Raw genomic sequence first — 16,945 nt, 5'->3', positions numbered from 1 at the left:
CAGCATTTGTGCAAGTGCTGTTTCTCCAGAAAATTTTTGCTCCAGGGTGTCCAAACAGTGTCTGGATCTGCACAGTTGCAAGCAAGCACATAGGACAGGTCATGACTGTCTTGGGTAACAGTAACACCTATTTTCATGAATCATCCTCAGCTTCCTGGTCCCAGCAATAAATTGTGTGCCTGAGGTTCTTTGGGAGCATTCTGGAAAGCAGAAAATACATGAAGATAGTTTTAAAACAGTAATTCCAAGTCCATAGATCTCAGCTGGGGCTTCCTGAACTGTGTATAACTGAGCATTTTAATTGTCCAGTATCCAAAATGGAGCAGCATGGGGATGCTGTCTCACTTTGGGTACATCACCTTGCAGTATGGATGTAGTGCCACCAGTGTTGCCCAGCTGTGCTTCAGAGGGAAAGGACCTGACCCAGCTCTGCCCGGACTCTTCTCTCTGTAAGTAGCCTTGATGTGAGGGATCAAGGGCTGAGCCCAAAGGAAAAGCAATATCACCTGGAAAAGCAATATTGTTAAGGAGCCAGTCTCACATTCTAACGGCAGTGCAGCTTGGAAATAATTTCTTGAAATACATGGTTTAATCAGTGCTATGTTTCTTTCAGTTTTGAGTCTGCCCACCAGGCAAAGCCAACACACTGCCTCTGTTTCTTCAGTGGTGATGCCCCAGGACAGTTCCATGGAGCACCTGAGTGTCTCTGACTTTTCTGTTATTACTTGGTGGGGGTTCCAGGCACTTGTAAACTCACTGCATTTACTCAGTTGTGCTGTAAGACCAAGTAAAGCTTGCACAGCACCTACCAGAACAAGCAGGGCTGTGGAGCTGAGTGTGCTGGACAGCCTGTGGGGTGATGAGGATGTGGAATGCGTGTGATATCCCAAGAACCATTCCCCTCTGAGGGAATGTGAACAGCATTTGCTTGGTGATTCAGGATGAACTCACTCAGAAGTGCTTCACACTGCCAGTGAACTCTTCACAGACCTGTGGTACCATGGAATAGTCTTAGTCCCCAGCTTGTTCCTCACAGAATGAAAATTGCATGTGGTGATGATGGGTCTTTTTCAGAAAACAGCTGCTGGATGAGGGAATTTTCATTTCTGCTTCAGAGATTTCCAAACTGGAGGGGGGTAGGGGACAGCAGTAGTGTTCATGGCACTTTGTCACTGACATCTTTTATGAAAAATCCTTTCCTTAGGATTTTTCCTCCTGAGAAGCTGAGAGGCCGCAGGAACAAAATGTAAACCATGATTGTCTGCTGCTGTGGAATGCAACAGGTGCATCTGTGATTGGTCTCATGTGGTTGTTTCTAATTAATAGCCAATCACAGTGAGCTGGCTTGGACACAGAGCCTGAGCCACAAACCTTTATCATTCTATTCTATTCTATTCTATTCTATTCTATTCTATTCTATTCTATTCTATTCTATTCTATTCTATTCTATTCTATTCTTAGCTAGTCTTGTGATGAAATCCTTTTCTTCTTTTAGTATAGTTTTAATATAATATATATCATAAAATAATAAATCAAGCCTTCTGAAGCATGGAGTCCGATCCTCATCTCTTCCCTCACCCTAAGACCCTGTGAACACCGTCACAAGGACAGCTGTGGATTCTGATAGATCATTTGCAGGGATGTGCACTGTAGAAGCCTTTGTAAGAATAGAGAAACTTACTGCAGTAGTACAGATATGTCTTTAAATAAGAAAAGTAAAGCAAATTATTCTTCACTGACTGTAAAGTTGCCAAGAAAAAATGGGGGTTTGAAACTAAAGAATACAATGACAATGTTTTGCTGTATGGCACAGCTTGGCACATCAGGCCTCTGGAATACACCCTTGGGAATGTCTGTAGGGACTTGATATGAGCCTGGAGCAGAGGTTAGGATGTGCAGGCAGTAATTGCTGATAATATTTTTATTTCCTTTTGATTGCCAGAGTGACTCAAAGGGAGCATGGCACAAACTTGAGGCATAAAAATCCTCTCTGCTGGTTGCTATCAATGCTGCTAATGAAGGAGCATATGCTGATCCGAGCTCACAGCAGCCCTCTTTGATTTGGCTTTCTAAGGAATGCTTGCTCTTAATGAATAAAGAGATTTGTCACTGTTTCCAGATTACTTTTCTGGTTAAATTACTCAGAACTTAGCTGAGTACAGAACAAACATAATTGACTTGTGAATATGCCAGTTAGATAAACCTGATGCCTGCTTCCACAATTAAAGTCAGTCTGTGCCTTCAGTGCATTGTGATGTGTTAGGGAGAGATGGAGAGACAGCTGTCCTCATCCTCAGGACAGATGATCTGGATTCTCTTCAGGCTAGTTTGGGAGGGTGGTGAACATTTCTCACTAAACAGGAGGTGGTAAAGTGGGCTACTCGTTATTTTAGTGGGGCCTCTCTGACCCCAGTCTTCACTGAAGCTGCTGCTGACTTTGAGAGTCAGACCCTTTTGTGTGCTCCAAGTCCTTCAAAAACTTCAGTTCCAAAGGTTACTTCTGCAGATGAGTGTGGGTGGGCACTGAGATGGATACATGGAGTCTGTGTTTACCTCTCTACATTTGCCTGTCTGCACCTCTGGAACTCCAGCAAAGTGTCGCAGAATTTCAAGTTCTGCCTGACTAGGTTCCATGCCCAAATCTCAGGTATTGAGAGAGAATAAGTGATGAAATTCAAGGATGATTTGGAGCTGTATGCCCTGGTGCTCAGTCTCTTGTATGCTGTGACTTGGGAAATGCTTTGCAAAAATTTCTGTGGAAGAGGGAAGTTCCTCTACTAACTGATAAAATTGCACATTTCTTTTTTTCCCTGAATTCACATTTTACTTGGAAAGAATCCTTTGATCTGGTGCTGAGTTTTTTATCAAGAAGCCTCATTGACTCACATGCTTCACAAATGGCTCAGTGATTCACCTTTGGACAGCCAAGGGAGCTGTGTCCCTTCAAGGGATGTGTGCTGTCCCCACAGGAGTGCATCTGTGTCCTGTCCTCTGTGTGTGCAGTGACTTGGGGCTCTTGGCTTTTGTGCCCAGTTACTTAAAGTGGAGAGGGAAGAAAGAAACTGAAGGGGAATCTTAAGATGGCAAGCTACAAGATGTTATTCCCAAGTGCCTTTTACTTTCTAATCCCTCTTAATTTTCTGCTATTTAACATGGCCATAGTGAAAAAATCCTCATTGGCACTTGCAGCAAGAATTTGATAGATCCAGGAAACAAAAATCTTGTGTAGCTCTTCATGTCATAGGTTGTAGAATGGCTTGGTTTGGGAAGGAGCTTTAAGATAATTTCATTCCAACTCCTTGCCATGGAGTTGGAATGAAATTACCAACTCTACTCAACTCATACCTTCCACTAGACCAGGTTGTTCAGGGCACCATCCAGCCTGGCCTTGGACACTTGGACATTCCAAATTTTACACTTGATTATGAACAAGTACCAGGAGCTGGTTGGTCAGCATGTAAATATGTTTAAAATCAGAAAAGAAATGGTTTAGGTAATCCTTGCATACAGCAATGTCTGTTTCTTGTGTAAGAAACTGTTAACTCTCATGCTATTTTCCCCCTTCCTCTTACCTATTATTTTGAATCCTTTCATCTCATCTTTAAACTACACAGGAGCCCAGTCATCACCCATGAAGGGCAGAGGAGACAAAAGTAGTGTGTATTTTTAGACAACTCCTTTGAAATAAGTGTTTGCCTAAGGTACTGTGTGTTATGCATTTTCTGCATTGAATGCTGTGTCTTGGTCTCTCCTCTGAAAGTATTCACCCAAGGCATTGCATAGTGCCTGCACACTGAGCAGAGAGGTGATGGCAGCTAACAGCAGCTACCCCCAGCACCCCCTTTATTTTAGAATGCTGCTTACTGTGGCAGAGAGAAGCCAAGTGTATGACACAAAGCTTTTTTTTCCCCCAAAAAAAATCCCCTTTTGAAAATGGCACAGAATGAAAACTGCAGGTTCAAGGTCAGAAAAGGAAAATTTATTTATTTTCATTTATTTATTTATTTTTTTTAAGTGTCCTGCTCAGCATGGTCTAGCTTGGCAGCCTGTTGCCTGCTCCACCACCTGTTTCCCAGAGGGAAGGCCCTATGGTGGTGGTGCAGGTAGTGGTTGTTTCCCAGGGGGGCCAAATTTTGCCATTTTCATGAGATCTGATTGAAAGAACTGGTCCCAACACAGACAAAACTGTGGCAGCTCCTGATAGAAGGAAAAGCACTGAAATCCCCTGCTGAAAACATTCCCAGCCCAAAGAATCATCCTGTGGTTTTGCATGGCATAGATTTGCAGTTGTTAATTTAGAAGTGGAAGGAATAATTGTCTAGAAACTGTCAGTAGCTATCCTATTGAATGCATCTCACTCTTTAAAACTTAAAAGGTCTGGAGATAAGAAAGAAAAAAAACAAATTTTATTTATTCAGTATTTTCAACAGATTTTTTCATTGTCTTCCAACATCTGCCTAGCACTTCAAAGCTTAGCTCTCTTTAGTCAGAAAGGTACTATTCCAGTTTTCCTGCCATCTTTATCTCTTTTTCTTTTAACCATTTTTGTTGGGCTTCTAGTAGAAAAATATGGCTTGCTATCACTTGTTTGATATCAAATTATGCCTGTAACACTGCACAGTGCTGCTGCAAAATGTCTCCTGACAGTCCCAGGAAGCTCCTGCATGGAACAGAAGCCTCCTCTGACCCAGGCTAAGTGCTGTGCCTTGCTCCTGGGGTGCCTGGAGCAGTAAATGGTAATGTTGGTCATGTGTGATTCTGTAGAAATCCCTGCCTCGTTCAGTTTTTCTGTCTCCCAGTTGGGATCAAGGGGATATGGAGATTTTTGGCAGCACATTATGGGCTGCAGGAGCAGCAGCTGGTTTCCAGTCATCTCCTGTGTTCCTGTTAGCCTGCACTAATGGTGCAGCTGTGCCAGTGTCACCCTTTGAGCCTGTGCCCAGCTGGCCTGAAGCAAACAAGGTTCCACAGGAGCCGGGACGGTGCTGTCCCCTTTGATGTGGAACGTGGCTGCCTGTGGCAGGGAATGCTGTGCCTTGCAGGGAAAGCAGAGAGTTCAGAGAAGCAGAGGAGAGCAGAGGAGATCAAGTTCTTGACAAGTGTGGAAACATCTGTAGGGCAGGGCAAAGTTTCTTGGTTTTTGCAGTTTCACTCCGGATGCTCAGGGTTCACTCTTCTGCTCAATCCAGGTGTTATTCTGGAGGGGAAGAGGCAGATGGATGAGAGCAGCATTTGTGGGGCAAAATTCTGTGCTTCATCACCCTCAAGTTTAAATCTGAAGGTGGTGAAGCACAGAAACCTCTGTTCAGAAATGCCTTAAGGCCAGGGCACAGCAGCAGTACTATGCTGGTCAAAGGAGTGCTCAGAGAGATGCTCTTTTTGATCTGATATTCAAATTCCTGAGACCTGACAGGGATTAAAAGAGGTGCTGCTATAAAAGGGGCAGTGTAAGGGAGCCCTGCTGGCCACAGGGGCTGCTGCTGCTGCTCAGTGGGGCTGGAGCAAGCACAGTGGGCAGCGGGGCAGATGCTCCATCCCCAGGCTGCAGGAAGGATGGCTGGGCTGAGTTCACTGAGATGCAGAAAAGCACCTCCAGAGCAGTGCTGTGGTACCAGGATGCCTTGCTTCTGAGCAAACAAGGTCAGGTCATGAAGCCAAAATGGTAAGACTCCTGTGACAGCAGGAATTCTGTTTACTGTATTTTCTTTTTCCACAGCAGAAGTTCCAGCTGCTATCTCATCTCTGCTTACCTGGGCTCTGCAGCAATTGCTGCCGTTTTCCTGCCATGAGCGAGGGTGGCTCTTTCCACAGCATTTATGTGAAACAGATCTGTGTTGCTTTCAGGGGTTGTCTGTAACCTGTTGTGACTGGTTGTATCTCCTACCACAATCCTCACAGAATAGGGATGGTCTGCAAATAATTACTGAGGAACCCCAGATTGCATTGCAGGTGACTCTGGAGTTTGGTGAAATTTCAGGTGGGGCTTATGGTCATACTATATGTCAGGATTTCTCTGCTAAATAGGTGAAAAAAGAGTTTTTGTTTTAGAGAGACTTCAGTGCTAGTGGAATATCAGCTGCACATGTATGTGACATAGACAAGAGAATGTAATTTGCAGTATTTCAAGTTTGGGTGTGTTAAAATGCATAGAATGTGGGTTGGCCTTTTGAGTTTAAAGCACCTGAATGTGAGGATTCCTATCAGATGGCAACACCCCTGGCAGTGATGGGACTGCTATGATGTGGTCAGAAACATCTGGGCGAGCGACAGACCACAGAGCAGACAGTGAACTCCACTACTCTGATGCAGCTTCCTGCCTGCATTGGTTATTTAAATCACACTCCCTAACCCTGCCCCTGCTTGGGCTATCTCACCTGAGACCTTTGAGTAGAACTGGGTTAAAATGTACTTGCAAGAGAAACATTTTGGAAATGTAACTCGCAGTGCGTTAAATGAGCAAACTTAAAAGCCAGTGTGAGAGAAGAAAATGAAAGAAAGGTTTCTGAAGCCAGTGAGTAACCAAAGCAGAAACAGGACACTGGCTGTAATTTGTACCTGAGACCTGTGAAAGCTGACCCCAGGCTTGCAATTGCAGAGCAGGTCTAACCCCTAATAGGCTTGGACAGGTAAATAAGACCTTGCAGCAGTGAAAGTGCCTGATTGTGACTGGGCTTGTGGGAGCCAGTGTTTTTCTCAGCCAGGCTCCACTTCACTGTGTGCCCCTCAAGATAAAGCTCTTTCACTTAGGCTTAGTTCCAGTAGTCAAGATTTCTGTGTATTTTTAGCATGTTGTTTGTTTATCATCTGCCATATATTTCTTATAGCAACAGCAGGGCAAGTTAAACATTGGGTCTCATGTCTAAAATAGCTTTTCTTGGAGAACACAGTGCTTTTATACTCTCTGGTTAGGCTTTTTTTTTTTTTTTTTTGGGAACTTTTATAAAAAAATAAGTGTAGAATAAAATAAATAAAAGAATAAAAAAGTGGAAAATCTTTGAAGCTGACACTGCAGCTAAATCAAACTGTTTAGATTTATGTGCCAAGTCAGAAATTTTGGTGCAGAGGGTTACTTTAGCATTTCTTTCTGTGGAGAGAAATGTCAATGAGCATGAATGTGTAAGCACACACACACACAGAAGATGGTACAATGACTCATGCAGACAAAAGAAAAATTAAGAAAGCTGACAATGCAAGGGCTGGTATTTAAAGCAGGAGGGGTGTGTAGTGAGCATTCTTGTAGAGTAGCCATTATTTATTAAGTAGAGGCAGAGTGAGTTGAGCTATACAAAAATATAATGAGACATGCTTCAAGGAATTTGCAGCCTATTACAAACTCAGAAAAAACCACTGCAGGCACATAAAGTACATTAAGTGCTGGTACAAGTTAGCAGTAGTGAAGGAATCTGGCTGAGGTCATTGTTGAAAAGCATTGTGAAAGGAATGAGTCTGGAGGAGGAGCAGGAGAGGGGAAAGTCATCTGAGGTGAAATTCTTTGCAAGACTTAAGTGGACCTGACACCAGCTCCTCTGAATTTTATCCTTGATGCCGGGGGAAGATGACTTCCCACTTGGAGAGGGAGTTGGGGGAAACAGGAGAAAAGTGAGGCAGGTTGGACTGGAAGGAAAGGTTTTATGGTGGGGATTGAGGGAGCTTTTGAAAATCAAGAGGGAAAGATAAGAAGGAAAGGGGAAATCATTTGGATGTATGGAACTACAAAATGGCAACTGAGCTTGATTTGGAGCTAGTCAAGGAACATTGGTTACAGATGGTACTGAGATGGTTTTTGGGAGCTGATTCAATCCAGAGCATTCAATACCATAGGAAATGCAGAAAAATTGTAAATAAAAAAAGAGTAGAGGAGGGCAAAGCTTCATTTAATTAATTCAGCTTCATTTAATTAATTCCTTGCCTGGACACTGCCTATCCTTATTTCAGGTGTGTGTTGTTTCTTAATTTAAAACAAAAATTATTATCTATGGCCCATGTCATGGAGGTGATCAGAAAACAGAAGGGGACCTATTGCTCTGGGGTTGTCCAGTGATACCTTAAAAAAATAAATCTATGAACCCAATAAGTATGAAGGAAGAAAAGGGAAGATCAGAGGTGGGATGAAAAAAAATTTGCTTATTAAATTGCCTAGAGGAAAAAAAAAGTGTCATCTGGATTTGGAAAATGAGCAGTAGTGAGGTAAAAGCAGGAAAAGCCATGTGGAGGGAGCTGATTCTGAGTGGCCAGGTGCCTCCCTTGGTTTATACTGAGTTGGTTTTAACTAACAGAGAAGTATATGCTGCTGTGGGGGTGGTCCCCACACAGAACCCAAGGCTAGGCTTTGCTTGGTTAAAGGTTAGTGCTGACAGTACCATCTTATCACAGCAAGCTGAAAAAGAATGCAATGGCACTTCCTAGCAGTGAATTTTTGGGAATCTTGCTGGTTTCTGGTTACAAGGGACAAGAAAATAACAAATTGTGGCTGGTTTAGCATGGCTCTTGGGCAGGTTTCAAACCAGCCACAGTTTTCAACATAGTCTGATGATGAGGAAGACCTTACCTGAAGGGGGATACAGTGTGGGTAAATGAAGGTGGTACAGAATGCAATCTTACCCCCCAAAGAGTTGCAGCTGAACCAATTACTAAAGATTAGGAGCAGGCCTGATGTTAACAGGCCACACCTGTAGCCAATAAGCAGAGTGTTATAAAAGAGTGGAGTGGTGGAATCAGTCAGCTGCTGTGAGGACAAGGAGCAGTCAGTGCCAGAGGAGCTGCCTGCAAGAAACATCAAGGAGGTAGGAAACTCTAGCAATATGGAACCCTTGCACTATAATGATAATAGAATTCCTGATATATAAGACAACACTTACCCACTCTATAAATTATAAAAGAGCCTCCTTGTACCTTCTCATTTACCATATTATTATTGTCTTCTCACTGGGGCTGCACACTCACAGAGGAGCCAAGTTTTGGGTAGCAGATGATCCTGGCTGCTCTCTAAGCAAACTAGGGAGAGAAGGAGCAGACAATCTTTCTTCCCAGATCATAAATTTCAGGGAGGAATTCTTTATCCTTTTCAAAACTTACGCAAGAACATCTCCTGCCCCTGGACCTGTTAAGCTGTGGGTGCCCAGCCCTACCTTTGGCACTGGGCAAACAGAGCAGCCCTGTTGCTTTTGGGTGTGACCTTTGGCTCTCCTGTGGTGTAACATAATAAATGTGGAAACTCCTCACCTCTCCAGCCTGACCCTGCTCACCTTCTGTGTGGGGGACACCCAGGCTTGGACTGAAGAACAGGGCATTTAGTTACAAATCTAGGTAAACTACATACCCTTTTCCACATATCTGAATGTGCACTTGGGAGCAGGGAGGGAAGAGTTTGCCATTGTCTTCAGTTTCTGCATTCCCCAGCTTCTCAGTTCAGAGCAAGGCTTCTGGAATTTATAGCCTCCTACATTTATTTCATATCAGTACAGATGCTTCTAAGCCAGTGAATTCAACCATCCTGACAACATATTTGCTTTTTCCAGCTGTCTCTTCCAGGGATGCTCAGAGACCCTGTGGCCCTACTTGAAAAAATATATGTTATTGAGAAAGAATCTCTAAAGATTATTTGTGTATCATGAGCAAATACTTGTTGAAAGAAATATTTTTTGAAATATTTGCTTGTATGCCAGCTCACCTTTCACCTGTTTAGTATGGTAAATACTGTGAATATACCTTCTGTATGTCTCCTCAGGAAAATCTGGTTTGGAACATTCCACACAGATCTGGAAAGAGAAACCTGCAGTTTGGGGAAAAAAGATGTATCTGTGGACTGCTGCCTCTGCCAGTTTTCAGGAGTTTATTACTCTTAGGGGAAAGCTTAATAGTCTGCTAATTGAGAGGACAGAAGATCTTTTACACTTGGCTGCACACTATTATTAGGAGCACAGCAATAAAGGGAACAAACCTTAGCCCACATATTCAAGGGAAAATTTGCAAAATAAGTTTAACAAGATAGTGATGAATTATCCATGCTACAATGCGCAGCAGAGCACAAAAGTGATAATAGCAATAAAAGCATTGATTACTGCCAGGGATTCTGCTAATTTTTATTTTTTCTATTGGCAAGTTCTTGTTTCTGGTGCTTTTGACTTCATCCACAGGTTGTAGAATTGCAACTCCGTAATGTCATGGCAAGGTGGAGTCCAGCCTAGCTTGGAAAAAATTTCTAATTTTTCCAGAATCTCACCATTTTTTCAGCTTTGGATCCAGACAACTAGATCAGAGTGAACCCTGAGTTCCTGGGAGGTACAGAACAGTTTGTTCTGAGGTTTTGCTTGCTTTGTATGCAGGAGAAGCTGCTGCTTTTCAGATGGTGCTGTGATTCACACGTAGTAGCAGTGGTGCCATGACAACTTCAAACTCAGCCGTGCCTGTGAATTTCATCTCCAGTGCCAGCCCCATCTTTTATAATTCCCATGGTGCCTTTCTTGGTGGTTTGTTTGGGCTTTTTTAATAATGGTACAGTGTCACTCTGAACTGTTCCTAGGATTTTTAATGTAAGTTGTTATTGTCCCAGCTTAAACAAAGAAAAGAACACAACATTAAATTTGTGAACACTTCTGGGGCTTATGTTTTTATATCAAAGTAAATTATGGCTCTGGAAACAAGAAATTATTTGATAAACTGTGTTGTGATTGAGCCTTATCTGCTTAAAAGAAGTCCAGCATGTGGCCAGGCTGCTGGTATGGAGCCCATGAAATTTTTCTCTCAGGCATTCTGTGATTAGCTCCTGGTTCTTGCATGTGGCTCTGCCAGGGCAGGGCCTGAACCTGTGTCTCTGTTCCAGGGAAACCAGAGATCTCTTGCAAAAACAACTGTGGGCTTTTGAATCTAAATCCAGTGTATTCCCAATGAATCTGCATCATTTACCACTTGAGAGAATGTATTTTTTCAAGCCAAGTTAGGAGCACCTGCACTGGGGTACATAGAGAGCATGCAGACTTTGAAAAGGAGGAGTAATATATCTTTTCATGCTTTGTTTTAATCAGACCATCATCTGTTTTTGTGGACAAACAATTAGTTCCAGGACAGCAGACAATGATCCAGTGGCAGGCACAGCACCATGGTCTGTCTCTAGAGCCTGTAGCTGCCCAGCCCCATGCCTCATGTAGGGAATGTTTCCTCCTTTTGGGAAACCAGGTGCCTGCAGGAGCAGTGGGCAACCGTTCCTCGTATGGATGTTTACAAACCATTGTGGTTTGCTGAAGAAGCTTCTGTTTATGCTCCTATTAAAAAAAAAAAAAAAAAAAAGTAAAAAAAGGGGATTTCTGTGCCACAAGGGTTTGCACCTGGCAGGGTAAACAGCTGCATTGTAGGGAGCAAGGATTTTACCAGGAGGGGGATTTTAAGTAAACTCATTAACTCCTACTGCCAGCACCCAGGTGTAGCTTGAAGCAGAGGAGCAGGCTCTGTTGCTGGACCACTTTTGTGTTGATCATCAGGTTGTGGGTCAGGATGAGTCCTTGCTGGTGCTAAATTTCCAGTGTTTTCTTCTGTGAGGTTATTTGTTTAGAAATACTTATAACCAGGGCTGTTGGAGTGTGCGTCAGGGCGCTGGCACCACGACAGACTGTCACTGTCCCTTGCCTCCCTGATGGCAGAGCTGGTGCTGCTCCAGAGCCTCTTCTGCTCCATGAATGTGGTGATGGGACAGGACTGGCCATGAGGCCCTGCCATGCCCTGCTGTGGTGCTCCTGTGCCCTGATGCAAGTAGGGAAAATAATGTCTGCTGTGCACTCAGATGAGACAATTCTCCTTGTTCAGGAGGAGCACAGGCAGGGCATTTGCTGGTGGCATCTGAGAGCCATGTATATTCCAAACAGCTGGAAAATATATGGAATTTGCATGCAGGATGTGCACTATCCACTGACATAGCTCTGTAAATCCAAAAATGGAGGGGGTGGGGGGAACAACCCCAAGCTGAAGAAGAGGAACTTTCCAAACATTTCAAATGTGTTTTTTAAAAGCAGATCTACTGCGTCTCCTGATGAGTTCTGACTACCCTGAAGTCTCCTCACACAAATTGTGTGAGCTCTGCCAAGAGCTGAGGTTATTTTGGGCCTGCCTGGATCATGTCAAAGCCTTTTGCACCCTCTTGCCCTGGTGCCACTGATGTGCTGCTCTGGCTGGGGCGTGCACTGCCCTGACCTGGTCAGGTATGAGGCACTCACTAAAACCGAACAGGGGCTGGGTGTGGGCAGCCCCTGTTTGTCCTGGGAGCACAGAAGGGCTGTGCCATGTCACAGGAGAGGGCTCTGGGAGCCAGGACTCTCAGGGGCACTTGGGCTTTGCTCAGGAAGGAGGAGATGGCGCGTGAGGAGAGCGCTTCTGCTGATGGCAGCTCTCCTCCGCCAGTGACTCAATGAAATCTGGCAGCCAGCTGGATCCCCACCAACACAGTGTCTTGGGGTGCTGCTGGGACAAAGTAAAAATACTGTGAGCTGGTGGGGCATCTACACTGTGCCACATCTACGAGCTACTCAGAGTCAAGGTAGTCTGAGGAAATGTGAACCTGCTGGAGCTGTCGTGGAGAAATTTGGAGTAAGATGCTGGCACCATACAGGAGGCAGTGCATGAACTGATGCTGGCTTCCAGCTAAGGGTTCCACAGGCCTTTCAGCAAGGTATGCCATGTGTGGATGTTGGGTTTTGTGTTGCTGAAATGGCTCCCAAGGTGTTAAAAAGTCTTTTTTCCCGGCCCCGTGCTTGAAGAAGAAATCAGGATTCCTCAGTTCTGGTTCTCAAGGTTGTTTATCTGTTGTTATCTATAACATTCTTTCTCTGACCTGCTGAGATCTGCCCAGCAGGTCAGTTTGTGGCACACTGACTGTCCTTGGGGCAGTGTTACCTTTTTATACTAAAACCTACGTGTACTTTATTTACAATAATTTTCCAATACCTATCACCTATGTTAGACAGTCCATCTCTACCCTAAACCAATCCAAAAGTGCCACCATCGAAGAAGAAGGACAAGACATGCCTAAGTTCCTCCATCTTGCCTCTTGAACCCCCATTCTAAAAACCCCAAATTCTACTTTTTCACCCAGTGATAAATTCACTATCATTCTATTCAAACCTTTGTGGCTTGTAACTCCTTGCACAAAGTTGGTAATTGTTTCCATGGGCTAAAATCAAAGGCACAGGTGTCTTGGACTCTGTGCCAAGGTCCCTGAGCCCCCTGCCAGGATCTCAAGTCCTCCAGGGTGGTCAGAGCAATGTCCTGGGTTTTGAGATGTGGAGAAATGTCAGTACAGCCATCAGTGTCAGCCTCTGGGGGGAATCTCAGCCGCTCCACAAACCAAGCACGTGACAGGGACCAAAACGCACCCAGCGAGGGCAGAGGAGCTTTCTGAACCTCTGAAAGTGCTGCTCTTTCTTTCACACTGGTGAAACCTCAGTCTGCACCACTGTGCCTGCAGAGAAGCACAAACATTCCTTGCAAGGAAAACTCCTGGTAACAGTTGGCATGTGCCGCAGAGCAGGGATGCCGACAGACTGTCACAGACATCTTTTATGGAAAATCCTTTCCTTAGGATTTTTCCTCCTGAGAAGCTGAGAGGCCTCAGGAACAAAATGTAAACATTGATTATCTGCTGCTGTGGAATGCAACAGGTGCATCTGGGATTGGCCCATCTTGGATGTTTGTAATTAATGGCCAATCACAGTCAGCTGGCTCAGACAGAGAGCCCGAGCCACAAACCTTTATCATTCTTTCTTATTCTATTCTTAGCTAGCCTACTGATGAAACCTTTTCTTCTATTTTTTTAGTATAGTTTTAATGTAATATACATCATAAAATAAGCCTTCTGAAACATGGAGTCAGATCCTCATCTCTTCCCTCACCCAAGAACCCCTGTGAACACTGTCACAACAGACAGCTCCTGGGAAGGGATGGGAGCAGCAGCATCTGCTCACCAGGAATTAGGAGTTGGGGCTGTGCTTTCCAACAAATGACACAGTTTAGGAGCTGCCTCTGTGAATAGGGAGCCTTCAAAGATGCTCATCTCTCTCCTGCAGTTTGACAACACAATCGTGTGACTCCTGGTGGCTGATCTTTCCTCAAACACTTGGTTTTTCCATCCCTGCAAATGGACTGGGTGCTCTGAGAGCCTGCCAGCTGTTTGGTTTTAAGGCAACAAGCACGTTGCAAGAATTATTTTTTTTTTGCATGTGCTCGTTTCAATATGTTCAGATGTGAAAGTACTTAACTGCATAATGCCCCAGATGTCTGAAGGCCTCTTGGGGATGAGAGCATGCACTGGTGATGTTGTAGCCTGGAACAGTGTTTTTTGTGTGCATTAGGAATGACTACAATTAGCAATGGAAATTTAGGGCAGGAAACCACCTACCCAGAGAAGAGATCGACTGCAGACAGAGCTGTGCACAATAATTCTGAAAACTGAGCAATGTTTGACATCCAGATAAACTGCAGATAAGTCTGAAACTCAGCCACTCAAAAACCAAGTTAAAGTAGGTCAGGGAGTTTAGACCCAGCACTGCAGTTTGAACAACTCACAGAAAGTATCTGCATATTTTTCAAAACAGAGGCACTGCCTAAAGCCATTGCTTTGTAGCAGATCCAGAAGTCGACTGAACGCCCAAAAGCCTAATCCAGGACCTTCCAATGCTGCAATAACATTGAAAATGAGACTAAATCATCATCCTTTTTTAAGAAGTGTTCAGTCAGGGGAAAAATTTTAAAAGGGTTAAGCTTCAGCTGACACATGCCCTACTTCTCATGTGAGCTTACTAGGAGAGCAGCAGCAGGAATACATCTCTGTGACAGCAAGCCAAGCATGGAGCTTGGTTTTGGCCATGCTGTTATGGCCCATCTTGGGGGTTTTGTGGGGCCACAAGGCTTCTCCCAGCCCAGTCCTGCCCACCAGCAGAGCTACCTCAAACCTGCCCTTTGACAGGGCTGGTTCCCTGTTGGAGTGTGGAGAAGAGAAGGCAGCGAGTGTTGAGCATCCCCATGGCAGTGTAGCTTAGCTCCAGGGTGAAAATGGCTCTCTCAGCAGGGCGCCCAGGACAATCCCATCAGAAACAACTGTGTTGTCACCTTTAGGAAAATGTGCAGCAGGATTCCTGCTTCCTCACCCAGGTCCAATGTTAGTAATTAAAATAGTTAATGTTAATTTGTTACTGGGGAAGAGCAGCAGCATCAGCCAGTTACTGGGGCTGGCACGTGACTTCTCACTTTTTGTGTTGGTATTTTCTCTCTCTTGAAAACAGAGAAGCTTCTGGTTCTGGCATGCCATTGCTCTGCAGGTTTTCAACACAAAAAATGAGAGTTCATTTAAAAAAATAAACAAAAAATACAAATTAATAAAAAAGACAGAAAAATCACCTAAGCCACAACAAAGTGACGCCGAGTAACTGGCTAGAATCCTTAATGTCTCTTGATAGCACAGGAAAGCTTGTACAGACTTTCACAGTGAATGACTCAGGTTGGTATTTTAATTTATTTGAGAAGAAATCACCCTAAAAATATAAGTGAGGACTGATGCAGTTTTCTAGGTTAGGTCTGCCTTATTTAGTGAGCCTCATTACATGTTCAATGACATAAAACCAGGTGGCAGTTGACACACTAAACCAGTCTAAACAGGTCACAGTCTGCTCCAATGTCAATCATTTGCCTGGGGTCAGGAAGTAAAAGTAGGCCATGACTTCATTTCTGAAAGCATCAGATTGGGTTTTGTTCCTTGTTAGTTTTGCTCAGCCCCTGTGCTGAGGTGCAGTGGCCGCGTCCATCCTGGGGAAGCGGCTGTACCTGAGGCTGCGTGTTCCCAGGAATCAGGGTTTGCAGTGCCCACCCTGCCTTTGCTGGCTGCTGAGGGGGTGGCTCTCTGTTATCCCTCTTTTCCTGAGCAAAAATCATTGCGAATTTCACAGGGCAGCGCTCTCAAACAGCTCGTTCTGTGTGTGCCAGAGGTACACAGTGCATGAAACATCACTGGGATGGAGGTCTTGGCTTATAGACTGGCACCAGGATCTCCCCTTTGGTTCACATCAGCTGATTGGTACCTCTGGTGTCCCTCTTTTCAGTTAGCACAGTAATTACAATAGCACACCTTTTTCTAAAATATTGTTTCTGAAAATACATTGTGTACAGCAGCAAGGAGAAGCTGGTGCTGTGGAAAACAACAGCTTTTGTAAAACTGCATTTTCTGTGGAAAAAAGGCACAGACTTATTCCAATGGGCAGTAGTTCATAGTGCAATCTTACCAGGTCATTCCTTGCTTTCCTATCTCCAAGTAGTAGCTCCATAGGAAAAAAAAAAAAAAATATTCTTTGAAGTAGGTAAAACCGAAATAGAACATTTTACATTCTTCTCACCCCCAATTCAGCTGTAAGGCCAGGAATTAGAGGGCAGGGTCTGCAGTGCCATGCTGAAGTGCAGAGAGAGCAGGGGCAGGTCAGCAGAGATCCAGCCCCAGAGCTCTGCCCCAGTCTGAGTTTCCCTTAGTGTGCAGCACCACTCACTCTGAAATATTTCATCATGGCAGTGCTGCTTTTGCCAGGTGTTTGGAGGCTTCAGTAATAAAAACATGGGCAACTGCTGAATCAAGTGAAAATTCATCACAATCCTTTTAGATAAGATGCTGTAGGATCCTTGACACAAGTCTTTCAGTGATAAATTTCTATTGTGTGTTAAATAAAATTACTTAGAATCATATTCCTATTTTTAATTTCAGGCAGCTGTGTGGATCATCAACATTCCTAAAGGATGTGAGGTAAATTCAATTACTGAGAAATGTTTCACCTGATATAGAAAATTGAGTGGTGTGCATTACATTATTAGATGTTTGTTTATTGATTTCTGAGGGGCTATCCTATTATAGTTTTTTAATCCTTCTAAAGACTGCCTCAGGTTTTTGAGAAGCACTTTGGGTCTGCACATCTATGCTAGA

The sequence above is a fragment of the Ammospiza caudacuta genome, chromosome 2, assembly GCF_027887145.1.
Source record: "Ammospiza caudacuta isolate bAmmCau1 chromosome 2, bAmmCau1.pri, whole genome shotgun sequence".
Taxonomy (NCBI): Eukaryota; Metazoa; Chordata; class Aves; order Passeriformes; family Passerellidae; genus Ammospiza; species Ammospiza caudacuta.
Note: the sequence above shows the minus strand (reverse complement) of the source record.